A 16,001-nucleotide genomic window follows, 5' to 3' on the forward strand; every position below is an offset into this window, starting at 1 on the left:
CAGGCTAGCGGGGCAGTGGCGAGTCAGGACAGTGACGAGGCGATGCTGTGTAGGCAAACCCGCAACGCCGACGAAGAGGATCGAGGTCGCTGAGTCCCCTCTGACGTGCTCTTCTCTGCAAAAGAAGAAACACAATACTATAAGTTGAAAATTTCGGCAGAACCTCCCCTGTACGGGGAGCTTTCCAAAACCTACAAGAAAAAAACCGGCACGATGGCCGACAACCACATATCAAGGGAACAAATGCGGCACGATGGCGGGCACGGCGGACAACGTGGACAGGGTTGGCGGGTGGCGCGGGGTCCTCCTCCTTCTCTGGTGGCCGGCGGATGGCACGGAGGTTCTCCTCCTCCTCGGGGCGGGCCGACCGGCAGGAGTGGGCGGGCGGCACGGCCGGGGCGGGGCACCTCCAGCGGGTTGAGGCGAGCGGTGGGGTGGGGCTCCTCCGGTGGCCTGCTCCTCCTCCCTCCTCCTCTGGCGGCCGGGGGCCGGGGGTGCGCGGGGTGGCGGTGGAGGGCGGGCGTGCTACGACGAGCCGCGCGGGGTGGCCTGGCGCAGGGCCGCGCGGTGCGGGGCGGTGGTGGGGCGGTGGGGCTCGCGGGGCGGCCGGGCGTCAAGCAGTCGGTGTTCTGTGGGCGGGGAATTTGGGCCGCTGGCCGATTTACGGTTGGGCCCTTTGCCGAGGGCCCAGATCCAGGGCCCTCGGCAAAGATTTTTTATTTTTTTAAATATTCTTTGTCGAGGGCCATTGGCCAGGCCCTCGGCAAAGACCCCCTTTGTCGAGGGCCAGGCTAGGCCCTTAGCAAAGATTTTTTTTTGGTCTGTGGGCGGGGAATTTGGGCGACTGACCGATTTAGGGTTGGCCCTTTGCCTAGGGCCCGGATCTGTGGAGATGTCTGGGTTTTAGGCATCCGACATCACAACTTGCTCGAAACCTTCTCAAATTTTTACCACAGCCTACACATGCGATAACATGACACCTCGACAAGTTTCATGATTTTCGGACTTCGTATGGATTTTATATAATTTAAAAACACTTTTCCAACAAGTTTCTCGTCATGTTACGTGAAGAAGATGCCCGAAATTTTATGCGAGTTCGTGGATAGGGACTCAACATACACAAAATACCATGAATAACATTTTTCGAATCACTAAATTGCATTATTCCATCCACCTGCAGTTCAAATTTGAAATATTCGAAAAAATCAACGAAAAGAAATAAATTAGGGAAATATATAAAAAAAAAGTCAAATTTGGCCCAAATTTTAAAATTGAGATTTAAATAATGTATTATAGCACCACAAAAAAACTGGGTTCAAAAAACCAAAAAAAAACTCTTTGCCGAGGGTCTAGCCTGGCCCTCGGCAAAGAGGGTCTTTGCCGAGGGCCTGGCCAATGGCCCTCGGCAAAGAATATTTAAAAAAAAATAAAAAAATCTTTGTCGAGTGCCTGACGGCGGGCACTCAGCAAAGACTGACGCCAGTGGCCGCCGTGACCCATCCGGCCATATTTGCCGAGGGCCAATTTGCCGAGGGCTAGGCCCTCGGCAAAGATTTATTTTGCCGAGGGCCATTTGTTTGCCGAGGGCCTAGCTTTGCCGAGGGCTCCTCGGGCTGTACCTCGGCAAAGACCCCCTTTGCCGAGTGCCCGAGATGTAGCCCTCTGCAAACCCAAAAGCCCTCGGCAAAGAGGACGTCTCCAGTAGTGATTGATTGCTGTTTTCGATGAATTCAAGATGAAGAACAAAACCCACGTACTTTTAGCCTACAACTGCGAGTATGTGTTCTCGGCTTTTAATTTTATGCTTTTTTCCGTTAAGATTATTCGATAATTATGATTCTGTGATTGCAACAATAATTTCGTCTTCATTTGTATCAATCTTGCTAAAAATCTGATCGAGGTGTGGGACTCGAAGAAAAAACCATTTTATCATCTGGATGCACAGGTGGCAGTGTTGAATTAGTAAGCGGTCTTAATAACATATTATTTTCTAGTCAAACATACAGTTTTCTAATGTTTCTCCTTTTAATGTTGCACAATGTCCGAAGAAGACATATCGGTGGGACGCAGGTCCCATTCAAGGTTGTCGAAATAGAGGAGAAGTACCTAAAACAGCCGGCGAGAAACAATGAATGCGGGTTTTATGTAATGTGGGCAATGCTTCGCTACATCGACGGGAAATCGGAAGAATTAGATAAGTTGATGTGTATAATCCTCATTTCATTTATGTCTGTTAATAATTCAATAAAATAATTTACGGATTCCTCTTTGGATATCATCTTTTTTAAACGATAGCATACACTACTACAGAATGGACTTGTTGTCCCGGGCGGTAACGGCCTTTAGTCCCGGTTACCGCGCTGGAAAAACGATCCCGGGACTAAAGGTGGAACCTTCAGTCCCGGGTCATCGAGCCGGAACTAAAGAGGGACCTTTAGTCCCGGTTGGTGTTACCAACCGGGACTAAAGGCCCTCCAGCTGAGCAAACGTGGCCGCACCCTTTAGTCCTGGTTGGTAACTCCAACCAGGACTAAAGGTTCCTTTTCTTTTTCTTTTTTTTGTTTAATTTATTTTCAGTTTAGTTACACATATTTGTTTAATATATAATATGTTTTTATGTACGTATTCTATGCTACTAATATAAATACACGCACGCATATAATTACATCTAATTCTCATCTCGAGCATTATTATATTCGAATAAAGTATGAAACTATATATATTATAGATATATATGTATATATACAACACTTTCATAATCTTCTTCTCAAAAATAACGATATGAATAAATATTTAATTTACATCATTAGTTCCTTAGGATCAAAGTAGAACTCGCCGTTGGGATTTAGCACTTTTTCTAGAAGATATCCTGCTATTGACTCTTGAACTGCTTTCAGATGGTCTTTTTGCATGACCCTTCGTTTCAACCATTCAGTCTTGCATTTGAAATAAAAGGAAAAGTATTAATACATATATATATATATATATATATATATATATATATATATATATATATATATATATATATATTCATTTAAAAATAAATAAAACTTGATATATACGTACTTTAAGGACATCTTCAGGAGTTCTTCTTATGTATGCAGTGATAAATTCACAAACGTAGTATCCACACAAGTTATTACCTGGTTCCTGCCGCAAACACCACTGTACGAGAAGAAGATTATTCTCATCATCTCACACGTAAATTGAAGTACGATATAGTAATTAAACACGTGGGGAAGTATATATAGTACAACTTACTGGTATTTCAACTACATTAAGTGGTGCCTTGCAATCCTTGCGGTGTTGCCGAATAAACTCTTTCCAAACCCTGTGTGACCAATAATGTACGATCGTTAATAAATTATGGCAAAGTCTATTCAATAATAGTTGTGCGCGAGAGATCGAAATTACCCCTGGATAATGTCTATCATATTTTGGTATAGTGGTCGCTCTTTTCTCAATGAGTCCAAGATTACTAACTGACTTGAGTTTAACTCAATGACAATGAGTATCTAGTGAAATCTACATTGGTTTATACACACACATACATGCATATAAGTTGTATTGATATTACATAAAATGTGTAGACTACATTATTATTAACACTTACTCAAAGTTGTACGGGAAAAGTATTGTTGTCTTGTCGTGCTGCTTCACGAAGAACTTCATGATATTCGTTTGTGCTTCAGATACCCAGTGCTCCTTGACAATAATATCGGTTTTGAATACGATATAAGGATCAATGAAGCCAACACTGGTGTCTTGTATTCTTTGGAGCTCTGACATCTGGAATCTATATATAAATATAAGTTACATGTGAGGATAATTATATACATGTACGCATGGAAGTAAGTTTATTAAATAAAAGTAAGAATCACTTACAAACAAAAGGAGCTAATGATTGATTTGTCCAGAGCGTCCAAGTGGTATAGTTGATGCAATTCTTCGAAACTAATATGTAAGATATCATCACCACGGAAGTAATGATGGTCTCTAAATCTGACAAAGATCCACTGCTCACCCCTGCCACACGCATGCATGTACCACTTGTTGAGCAAGTACATTTGCGTACCCAATTCATTCAGAGCCGTAGGGTTGTATAGACTTTTGCAAAATTTATAAGTCTTCTAGGTATCAACTTCTAGGTTCTGGATTGGAGCTTTGCCCGTCACTTGATCCAAGATTAAACCAGTTTGTTCAAAAAAAGCATTAAGGTCTTGAACCGACACTTCTCCAGAGTTGTCTGGTCGATAGACTTCTATGTTGGAACCATATTCATTAGCAACAACAAGATTTTGCATTGTTGCTTCTATTGTCCGAGCTGTGGGACATCCTTCCCTGATGCTCTTTTCCTTTTCTTATGTGCATCATGTGACTTCACGAGGGAGCGGTCATAGTCTGATGGTGGCGGAGGCTTACGAACTTCAAGCATCTTTTTCTTATGAGCTTCGACCTTCTGCCTCAGCTGATCTCATGGTATGTAAAAGTACGACTTCTCCTTAAGCTTCGCTTGTCTCTGCTTTTGGATATCTATAAAAAAATCTTTCACTTTTTGTCTTCTTCAGCTGCTATTTGCTCATCAGTCTTTTCAGGAAGTATTTCTTGAGAAATAACTCTCTTTTTTGGGTCTTCTTTGCCGCCGGGACCTTAGACGTCTTTGTAGTGCGTCGCTGTGGAGGGGGTGGGGGTGGTGTTGGAGACCGGCGTGGAGGCGATGAGGCCGGTGTTGGAGTCTGGCGTGGAGGAGTTGGAGATCGTTGTGGAGGTGGTGGGGCCGGTGTAGGAGTTGGAGATCGTTGTGGAGGCGATGGGGCCGGTGTAGGAGTTGGAGATCGCCGTGGGGATGAAGTCGTCTCGCCCCCCGCGATGATGTGATGAGATGGGGAATGAATGATTGGGCTAGGCTGGGGGGAGACCCTGCTACAAAAACAAGTTGTGGGTCAATTATTTTTGAATCCAATATAAAATTAATGGAAAATAATATTTCATTCACTTTCATTCGTACCTAGGGTGAGGTAGGGGAAGCGGTGGCGCCCCAGGAATGATGATGAAGCGTTTGCGCCATTGAATAAATGTCTTCTCTGCTTCTCCTAGTGTCTTCTCCCCATCACTTCCTTCAATGTCAAGAGGAACATTGCTGTAACCTTTGAGCACTCTATCGACCGAGACGCTAGCATATCCAGGTTGAATAACTGACCCCTGGATTCTTGGTGTCTTCGTTCGGTCTATTGGAGATACAACCTCGACAACCACCATGATTGATGCATTATTACCATCTGGAATGTGCAGCTCACATGTTGTTAGAGGCTCGGTAATGTCAATAACAGGGACGCGCAACCCAGCGTCACCTTGAATAACTGGCAGCTCCGTGGAAGCACAACTGCTTTTCATCTGACCAACGGGGCTAATGGTGACTCCCAGTTCCTGGCCTGGGCTGGGACTGAAGGCCTAAAATTTTTGCAGCCCGCCAAAGTGTTGTTTTTTCATTTGACCAAATTTGACTTGGTCAAACTTGCTCAAATGAGACACTAAATGACCTCAGATGAAAAAACTCTGAATACCAAGTTTGATCATCTCAGCAAGATCCACAATTGTTATATAGCTCATTTTCCCATTTGAGAAAGTTTTATCAAACACTAGTCACAAATTCTTGAATCTCATATAGACTTTCTAAAACTATGTCACACTTGTGAAATTTGAACTACATTTTGTTCAAACTTTCTCAAATAAAAAAATTTACCTATATAAGGATTGTAGATCTTGATGAGCTGAACAAACTTGGTATTCAAAACTTTTCAATTTGAGACAATCTAGGGTTCCGAAAACTAGTTTGTAGGCGTTGAAATTTAAAAATCATAAATTTGAACCATCCAAACTATCTCAAATGGAAAGTTGACCAAAACAACAATTGTAGATCTTGATGATTTTAACAAACTTGGTATTCAAAACTTTTCAATTTGAAGTCATTTAGAGTTCATAATACTAGAGTCAAAGTGTTGTTTTTTTATTTGACCAAATTTGACTTGGTCAAACTTGCTCAAATGAGACACTAAATGACCTCAGATGAAAAAACTCTGAATACCAAGTTTGATCATCTCAGCAAGATCTACAATTGTTACATAGCTTATTTTCCCATTTGAGAAAGTTTTATCAAACACTAGTCACAAATTCTTGAATCTCATATAGACTTTCTCTAAAACTATGTCACACACTTGTGAAATTTGAACAACATTTTATTCAAACTTTTTCAAATGAAAAAATGTCCTATATAAGGATTGTAGATCTTGATGATCTGAATAAACTTGGTATTCAAAACTTTTTAATTGGAGACAATCTAGGGTTCCGAAAACTAGTTTGTAGGCATCGAAATTTAAAAATCATAAATTTGAACCATCCAAACTATCTCAAATGGAAAGTTGACCAAAACAACAATTGTAGATCTTGATGATTGTAACAAACTTGGTATTCAAAACTTTTCAATTTGAAGTCATTTAGAGTTCATAATACTAGAGTCAAAGTGTTGTTTTTTCATTTGACCAAATTTGACTTGGTCAAACTTGATCAAATGAGACACTAAATGACCTCAGATGAAAAAACTCTGAATACCAAGTTTGATCATCTCAGCAAGATCTACAATTGTTACATAGCTCATTTTCCCATTTGAGAACGTTTTATCAAACACTAGTCACAAATTCTTGAATCTCATATAGACTTTCTAAAACTATGTCACAACAGTGCATCGTTGTATCATGCGGGCACAACAGTGAATTTCTTCTTGATGTATGACCCTTGGTTATGATTTTATCATAACCATGGAGTGTCTTCATCATTTAACATGATGCTTGGATCTTTTTTCACTATGAAGGGTGGAATTCGGACATTTCTTTCATAATCTTCTAACATGTCTGACTTGTCTTCAATTCCCACTATATTTATTTTCCTAGAAAGAACTATGTGGCGCTTTGGCTCATTGATCATTGAGTTGATGTCTTTGTTTTTTCCTCTCTTTGATTTTGTAGACATGTCTTTCACATAGAACATCTGACTCACATCGGCAGCAAGGACGAATGGTTCGTCTTTGTACCCAATATTGTTGAGGTCCACTGTTGTCATTCCATACTCTTTGTCGACTATTACCCCTCCTCCGGTCAGCTTCACCCATTGGCACCGGAACAAAGGGACTTTAAAATTAGGTGCGTAGTCTAGTTCCCATATACTTCTATGCGGCCATAATATGTTTGTATATTCCAATTTAGATCTGTGCCATCTATGCGAACACCACTATTTTAATTGGTGCTCCTTTTATCTTGGGCAACTGTGTAAAATGTATTCCCATTTATCTCGTACCCTTGGTACGTGAGGATATGCCATGATGGTTGCATAGCCAACAAATACAGTTGCTCATCAATATTGTCATCGCCTTGACATTCTTTTCGCAACCAACCACTGAAACTTTCCATGTGCTGACGCCTAATCCAAGCTTCAGTCTTCCCTAGAAACTTGGATCATAAGAACTCCTTATGTATCTCGATGTACGGATGCACCAATGATGAGTTCTGAAGAACTGTGTAGTTTGCTTTATTGAAATAATCGTCTTCCATGCCAATATATGTTTTCTTCCCTAAAGTTCCTTTACCACTGAGTCTCCCCTTGTGTCGCGATTCGGGAACGCCAATCGAGGCAAGGTCAAGAATAAAGTCAACACAGAACTCAATGACCTCCTCTGTTCCATAGCCCTGGGCGATGCTTCCTTCAGGCTTAGAACGGACTTTCACATATTTCTTCAAGACTCCCATAAACCTCCCGAAGGGGAACATGTTATGTAAGAACACAGGTCCAAGAATACTAATCTCCTTCACCAAATGAACTAGGAGGTGTGTCATGATATTAAAGAAGGATGGAGGGAACACCAACTCAAAGCTGATAAGACATTGAACCACATCATTCTGTAGAGTAGCTAGTTCCACTGGATTGATTACCTTCTGAGAAATTGCATTGAGGAATGCACATAGCTTCATGATGGCTAGACGTACATGTGGAGGTAGAATTCCTCTTAAAGCAACTGGAAGCAATTGCATCATAAGCACGTGGCAGTCGTGGGACTTTAAGTTTAGAAATTTCTTCTCTGGCATATTTATTATACCCTTTATATTGGAGGAGAATCCCGATGGGACCTTGATGCTGCTTAGACATTCGAACATGCCGTTCCTCTCTTCTTTGCTAAGCGTGTAGCTAGCAGGACTTAAGTAATGACGTCCATCATCTGTCTTCTCTGGATGAAGGTTGTCTCGTTCTTTCATGCCCTACAAGTCCTGGCGTGCTTCAAGTGAATCCTTTGGCTTCCCGTACACACCCATGAATCCTAACAGGTTCACACAAAGATTCTTTGTCAGGTGCATCACGTCAATTGCGTCGCGGACCTCTAGGACTTGCCAATAGGGTAGCTCCCAAAAGATGGACTTCTTCTTCCACATGGGTGTGTGTCCCTTAGCATCTTTGGGAACAGATTCGCTGCCTTGTCCCATTCCAAATACTACTTTCACATCCTTGACCATTGCGAGTACATCTTCTCCGGTTCGGTTATGAGGCTTCTTCCGGTGGTCTGTCTTACCTTTCTTTCTTACTTGGTGATTCAAAGGAAGGAATCGACGATGGCCAAGGTACACGACCTTTCGACATCTTTTCAAATATATACTGTCAAGGTCATCAAAACAATGTGTGCATGCATTATATCCTTTGTTTGTCTGACCTAAAAGATTACTTAAAGCAGGCCAATCATTGATTGTTACGAACAACATTGCTTGTAGGTCAAAGTGTTCTTGTTTGTACTTATCCCAGACACGTACACCTGGTTTGTTCTATAAAACTAGAAGTTCTTCAACTAATGGCTTCAGATAGACATCAATGTCGTTGCCAGGTTGCCTCAGACCTTGGATGAGGATCGACATCATAATGAACTTCTGCTTTATGTATAACCATGGAGGAAGATTGTAGATACATAGAGTAACTGGCCAAGTGCTATGACTAGTGCTCTACTCCCCAAAAGGATTCATACCATCTGTACTTAAGGCGAACCTTAAGTTTCTAGCCTCATTTGCAAACTCTAGAAATTCCCTGTCTATCGCTCTCCACTGGGACCCATCAGCTGGGTGTCTCAGCATATTGTCTACCTTACGGTCTTCTTTATGCCACCGCAACAACTTTGCATGGTCTTTATTTCTGAACAAACGTTTTAAGCGTGGTATTATAGGAGCATACCACATAACCTTGGTAGGGATTTTCTTTCTAGGACATTGTTCACCCTCGACGTCACCAGGATCATCGCGCCTGATCTTATACCGCGCTGCTTTACATACCGAGCATTCATCCAAATTCTCGTATTCATTGCAATGGTAGAGGATGCAGTCATTAGGACATGCATGTATCTTCTAGATTTTTAATCCCAAAGGGCAGACAACCTTTTTTGCTTCGTACGTAGTGGTGGGCAATTCATTTGGCTTCGGAAGCATCTTCTTTATGAGGTTCAATAAATTCCCAAATGCCTTGTCGGATACACCATTCTTTGCCTTCCACTGTAGCAATTCCAGTGTTGTACCTAGTTTTTTTGCCCCTCTTCGGCCGTCGGGTATAGCAACTTCCTATGATCCTCAAGCATGCGCTCGAACTTAACTTTCTCTTTTTCACTTTCGCATTCTTATTGTGCATCACGAATGGCATCGCCAAGAGCATCACCAAGATCATCTTCTGCCGCTACCTCTTCTTCATCTCTCCCCATTGTAATATCATCAAAGGCACCATACTGAGCAATAATGTCATCAATGTCTAAATCTTCTCCTTCACCTTCTTCCATCATGACCCCGCTTTCTCCATGCTTAGTCCAACATATATAGTTTGACATGAAACCTGACTTAAGCAAATATGAATGAAGACTCATTGAGCTTGAATATTCCTTTAAATTCTTACATATGGCACATGGACAGCACATGAAACCATCCCGCTTATTTGCCTCGGCCACACCTAAGAAATAGTGCACGCCCTCAATAAAGTCTTGGGAGCGTCGATCGGCATTGTACATCCAATGGCGTGACATAATCTGCATTACACGACAAATTATGAAAACCTTGAACATAATTAAGTATTTTATTACACAACATAGATGACGCACACACGGTTGATTAATTAACTAAGTCTGGCTACAACGTAAGCAATCCCAACTATCACTAAACAAACTAAAACTACAATGCACTTCAGTAACATAATTATTTCATGACCGTACGTAACTAGAACAGACAAATCATTCTTCTGTTGAATATCAATAAGCTTCTCCTGCTGGCTCACTGCCTCATCATCAGCAGCCGCTACCTCAAGCGCACCCGAATTCTGCACGTATGTAGCATAATCTTCCTCCCAGTACCAACCATCACTTCCATTGCCCTCCCACTAAAATTAAAGCCAAAAAATATTTAGTCAAAAATATTCAAGAAAAGCAGGTCAATTAGCCATAATAATCAAATGCGTAAGAAACTCACATCGCGATCCGGACACTTGTAGAAAACACGACCCTTGTTGGGTCCCTGTCTCTTGACTCGGTACTACATCACAATCTTCTCCTTACACTTGCCGCAGATAATGAGAGGGAGTTCTGGCCTCAGTCGTTTCGCAACCGAACGAGAGGCCGAGGATCCGGTACCAATTGTCATCTACTTTCTATACTTATTTTTGCAAACTAGTGTAAATTTCACATTTTCTAAAAAAATATATTTAAACAAAACTAGTTGACCTTGCTTACGTGATCATCTCGGCGAGCATTTCTCCACCGGACGGCACCGTACTTGGCCAAGGAAGAGCTCTGATTCTACGAGGAAGGCAACACGGTCTTCCACGGCTGTTGCCGCTCTCCCTCGTAGAATCAAAGCTCCTTTTTGACGTCCGTTACCGCTCGGCAGAGAACATGCTCGCCGAAATGAACATGGTCCACAAGTTCAACTAGTACAGATTTTCTATAATTTTCTAACTATTTTCTAAGTTTTTCATTTCATAGAAAATTTAATTCTAAAAAAATAAAAGGCATGATTTCTAAGTATTTCATTTCATGGAAAAATAATTCTAAGTGGCCTGCTCGATATCGGCGAGCTCGCGGGCGTTTAGGTTGCTGAGGATAGTAACATTTGTAGATGACATTTGTAGGTCTGAAGTTATCAAATATCCATCAAATTATAGCTCAAAAACATGTTTCAATAAATAACCATCCGTACTAGTTGACCTTGCTTACGTGATCATCTCGGCGAGCATTTCTTCACCGGACGGCACCGTACTTGGCCAAGGAAGAGCTCCGATTCTACGAGAAAGGGAACACGGTCTTCCACGACCGTTGCCGCTCTCCCTCGTAGAATCAAAGCTCCTCCTTGACGTCCGTTACCGCTCGGCAGAGAACATGCTCGCCGAGCTGAACATGGTCCGCAAGTTCAACTAGTACGGATTTTCTACAATTTTCTAACTATTTTCTAAGTTTTTCATTTCATGGAAAAATTAATTCTAAGATCACGTAAGCCACCGGGGACGAGGATGGCGCGTGCTCCAGCGAGGACGAACGAGGCGTGATTTTGATGAACTAATTTAACTTTTGTTTATCCAAACATATATGCAAATCATCATGTGATTTTGAGCTAAAAATGACATATAAAATCATAATAAAGTCCAACATATAAAGTTATATATGCATCTACATCACAAAATGAGATAAGCTTCTGATAAAACATAAGAGGATTAAGTTTGTTACCTCCAAAATCGAAGAGCAACACCAATGGAGGGGGAGATAGCAAGAACAACAGCAAGCTGAAGAACAGAGGCAGTGAGTTTGAATGGAATGGCTCGGGCTCGGGGAGGAAGAAATGAGCCGGTGTATAGGCCGGGATAATTAGTCCCGGTTAGGGGGCCAAACCGGGACTAAAGATTAATATTTATTATCGGGGCATCACCCAAACCAGGACTAAAAGCTTTAGTCCCAGCTGGTATTACCAAACGGGACTAAAGGTAAACCTTTAGTCCCGGTTGGTAATGCCAACCGGGACTAAAGATCCCTGCCCCACGGACGGCCGTTGGGCAGGGACCTTTAGTCCCGGTTGGTATTACCAACCGGGACCAAAGGGTCCTTTAGTCCCGGAGACAAAAAATGCCGAGGCTAATGCCAAATTGGGACATCGTTCTAAAGTCTGTTCTCTAGTAGTGATAAGAAATATAACTACGGAAGGCTGTTAGACATGGAGATTGTCACACTGCAATCGGAGCTGGCAAAATTTATCTTAGCCGAGGTATTGGAAAAAGATAAAGTATTTTCCATTGCACAATCCGTGAAGTTCAAGGACCAGTATGGCCCAGAGCGGCTCGCTAGGTTATTGTAAGAAGTCTGAGAAGCATGCTTCATCTTATCGAATAATTTCTTTTTTATTTTGAGGGATCGAGATCTTGATAAGAACATTTGAACTGTAACTGTAACATTTGTAATGTTTAATATTGATGGACCTATCGTCTACGTAGCGTATATAAAGTGAAACCTGATTCCACGAAAAAATATAAATTAAAATAAATTATAAAACAATAAAATGCGAATGGGTCATCACTGCCGGTTAGCAACAAACTGGCAGTATTGTCATAACCATCACTGCCGGTTAGCAATAAACCGACAGTGTTGGCTTGCTCAACACTGCCGACTTGAGCTATGAACTGACAGTGTAGGCTTGCCCAACACTGCTGGCTGAGCCAAGAACCGACACTCTTGAAGCAACCATCACTGTCGGTTGGGACTACAAACCGACAATGTTATTTAACTGGACACTGCCGGGTGGAGCCAGGAACCAACACTGGTCAGTGCCGGTTTTTAAGAACCGACAGTGATGTCAACCCCCATCACTGTCGGTTTAAAATCCGAAAGTGAAGGGTGTTTTTGAACTGACAGTGATGTCCAGATCTGGGGTAGTGAGTTGTACTTCGCACTCATGTCCTTTATCACCGAGGCCGCCATGGACATGGAGCTCAACTCGTACGTCTATGTGACGTACAGACATCTTCTCGTTGCTCTTCTCATCTAGCCTTTTGCCTACTACTTTGAGAAATAAGATCGAACGTTCATTTCTTCACGTTAAAGTAACGATCCCGCAGTTGTTCTCTCATTATATATTCTTTGTCTCCCGTGTGTATATACACCTCCTTTGTTTGTTTATTGATGTTGTTGTTGTTGTTTGTACATGCAGGGGGTTGAGGCCTAAAATGACATTCATGCTGTTCCTGGAGATATTTGTACTGTCACTTCTAGGGTAATAAAGGGCAAGATCACTGAGAAGAGTACAAGATCACGTGTATTATTGTTGTTTTTTTAAAGAAAAAAAACCTTAAGCGAAATGGTTTTTTATTGAGTTTATTAATTAAGATCGCCTAGCTGCTTGTTTGTCTTGCAGGGTGGGCTTAGGTCCTAACTTGTACTTCGCAAGCTTAGAGTACACATCTCCAACATTTGTCACTTCTATGGTGAATACCGTCCCTTCAATAACTTTTGTCATCGCTATCATCCTCAGGTCGCCGGTGATACTATACCCTTTCTGTCCTTGTAAAAAATTAATTTTGACACAACTGATGATCTCCATGATGAGCTGATCGAATATAATCAGAGATAAAGTTTTGCAGTTTGACGACGACTCTCATTCGATCATCCTGGTTTCAGAATGTAGATTGTAGACGCCAAGAGCCTACGAGGGATGGTCAAAATTGCTGGGACGGTGGTATCGCTCGCCGGGGCGACCACCATGACTCTGTACAAAGGAGAAGCAATAACGAGCCACTGGAAGCCACCCATACACATACCGGGCAGCAGCGTCGTGCGTCAGAGCTGGTGGAGAGGACCAATCCTCGCATTGGCCAGCTGCTTGTGTTGGTCCATCTGGTTCATTCTACAGGTAGGTGCCAATTAACATCCTCCGATCCTGCCCAAATTAAATCTCTAGCTAGCTTTTTAAGATATATACATACATACATATACATATATATATACATATATATATATACATATATATATATATATATATATGACGAATTAATGCATGATATGTATATATACACATATGTATGCTCGCGAGCACGTACAGGCGTCCTCAATCAAGCGGTACCCAGCCCATTGTTCGCTAACGGCATGGATGTGCACGGTCGGAGTCAGCCGTGTTCGCGGTGTTGATGCAGCACAAGTGCCAAGATTGGATGATAGGTTTTCTTGGCCTCAAGTTCTGGTGCGTCGTGTACTCGATAAGTAAAACGAACTGTGCTTAGCTAGTGCAACCCGTAACATGCATATCCGGACTTTGGTTTCCCATTTCGATTCACTGTCGTTTTGTTTTGATCGAGTTTCAGGGAATTGCCTGCAGCAGCTTCACATTCTACATGTTGTAACACGGCTTCGGCGGGTGGCGAAGGACTCCGACAGCGAGGTGTCGCCAAGGCGTCTTCGACCGTCTTAGGGCGGAGACCTAGCGCCGACTAAAGGAACTTTCCTGGCTATGCTCGAAGGGCGCTGCACGAGGTTCAGCGCCCTCGTCGCGGATTCCGCCTGGGCCAGGCACATACATCTCCGACCGCCCAGGCGGACGCCGCCCCGCTTCGGCTTACGGGCGTCTCCGGCAATAAGGGCGGAGGCCGCCCTACCTCTGAACTAATCAAACAAACAATCTTGCCTAAGTGTGTCCAGGTACTCAAGCGCAGGCGCCCGTGGTCCGCGCAAACGCGCCAGCATGGCCCCCGCGCAGCCGGGCGGAGACCTACGGATGATGTCTCCGACCGGACCAGCGGAGACCCGCCAAGGCAACGGCGCGCCCCTGAAGACGGAGGCCAGCGTCGGGAACCATGGCCCCCGCGCGGCCGGGCGGAGACTCGTGGGTGATGTCTCCGACCGGACCGGCGGAGACCCGCCGAGGCAACGGCGCGCCCCTGAAGATGGAGGCCAGCGTCGGGGACCCTGGCCTTTGGGCCGAAGACCGAGGCATGGTGGGCCGGCCGCTCATGGAGGCCCGTTACTTGAAGACGGTATGGCAGGATTGCCCCGCAAACAAGAGGCTAGCGGCGGAATATTCCAGGAATGTACTGTAGCAGTTGAGGGGCATTGTAATAAATTCTGTCATGAAGTAGTTGAGCCCTATAAATAGGGAACACTTGTAACCGTGCAGATGGTTGGTGAATGAATCAATGAAACCCTAGTTTTCCGTGCCAGCTCCCTACACGCCCTCCTGTCGTGCCTATCCCGAGCCTCCGCTCGAGGGCGACGTCTGACGGGCGGAGGCCTCAGTCTCCCCCACGTTGTCTGAAACCGCTAGTTTCAACATTGGCGCCCACCGTGGTTTGGCCGAGACAAACCAACGATGGCAGGGAAAAGAAAAACCACCACCAGAGCAGCAACGACCACGGGTCAGAGAGGAAGGCCTAGGCGCACCACTCGTAGCACCTACGCAACCTCGCCAGCGGCGGATGGCACCAGAGCAGATGCCCAGGGTAAACAACCGGAACCCCAACATCAAGAGATCCAAGAGCCGGAGGCCCAACCAAACTCAGGTACAACACTCGAGCAAGAACTGCAACAGCTGCAAGCACAGTTGCAAAGAGCGCAACAAGATAGGGACAGAATGGCAGCAGCATTCGCAGGTAATCAGCAAGCTACTCAAGCGTCAGCACAAGCAGCAGAAATAAGGCAGCAGTTGGCACTCCTACATGCTGAGATGCTAAGTATGCAGCATGCAGTACCAGCATCAACCTCCGCGATCCCAGCCTCCGCAGCAACACCAACCGCAACCATGCCTCCGCCAGTGATCAGCCCAACCACGATGCCATCTCAGGCGATGCGGAGGCCTATCGACCCCAAGTCCCCACTCTCTGAAGGCATACAACAATCGCCATGGCCAACGGCGTACAAGCCAATCACACTACCAAAGTTCAACGGAAAGACAGACCCCCATCAGTTCATC

The 16,001-nt window shown here is 43.8% G+C and overlaps 1 pseudogene; it reads left to right on the plus strand.

The window, feature by feature from the left end:
* The first annotated feature begins 213 nt into the window (after positions 1 to 213).
* Positions 214 to 14,507, plus strand: LOC136469061 (WAT1-related protein At5g07050-like; annotated as a pseudogene).
* Positions 14,508 to 16,001: the final 1,494 nt, after the last annotated feature.

Source organism: Miscanthus floridulus, chromosome 1 (assembly GCF_019320115.1).
Source record: "Miscanthus floridulus cultivar M001 chromosome 1, ASM1932011v1, whole genome shotgun sequence".
NCBI classification, from domain to species: Eukaryota; Viridiplantae; Streptophyta; class Magnoliopsida; order Poales; family Poaceae; genus Miscanthus; species Miscanthus floridulus.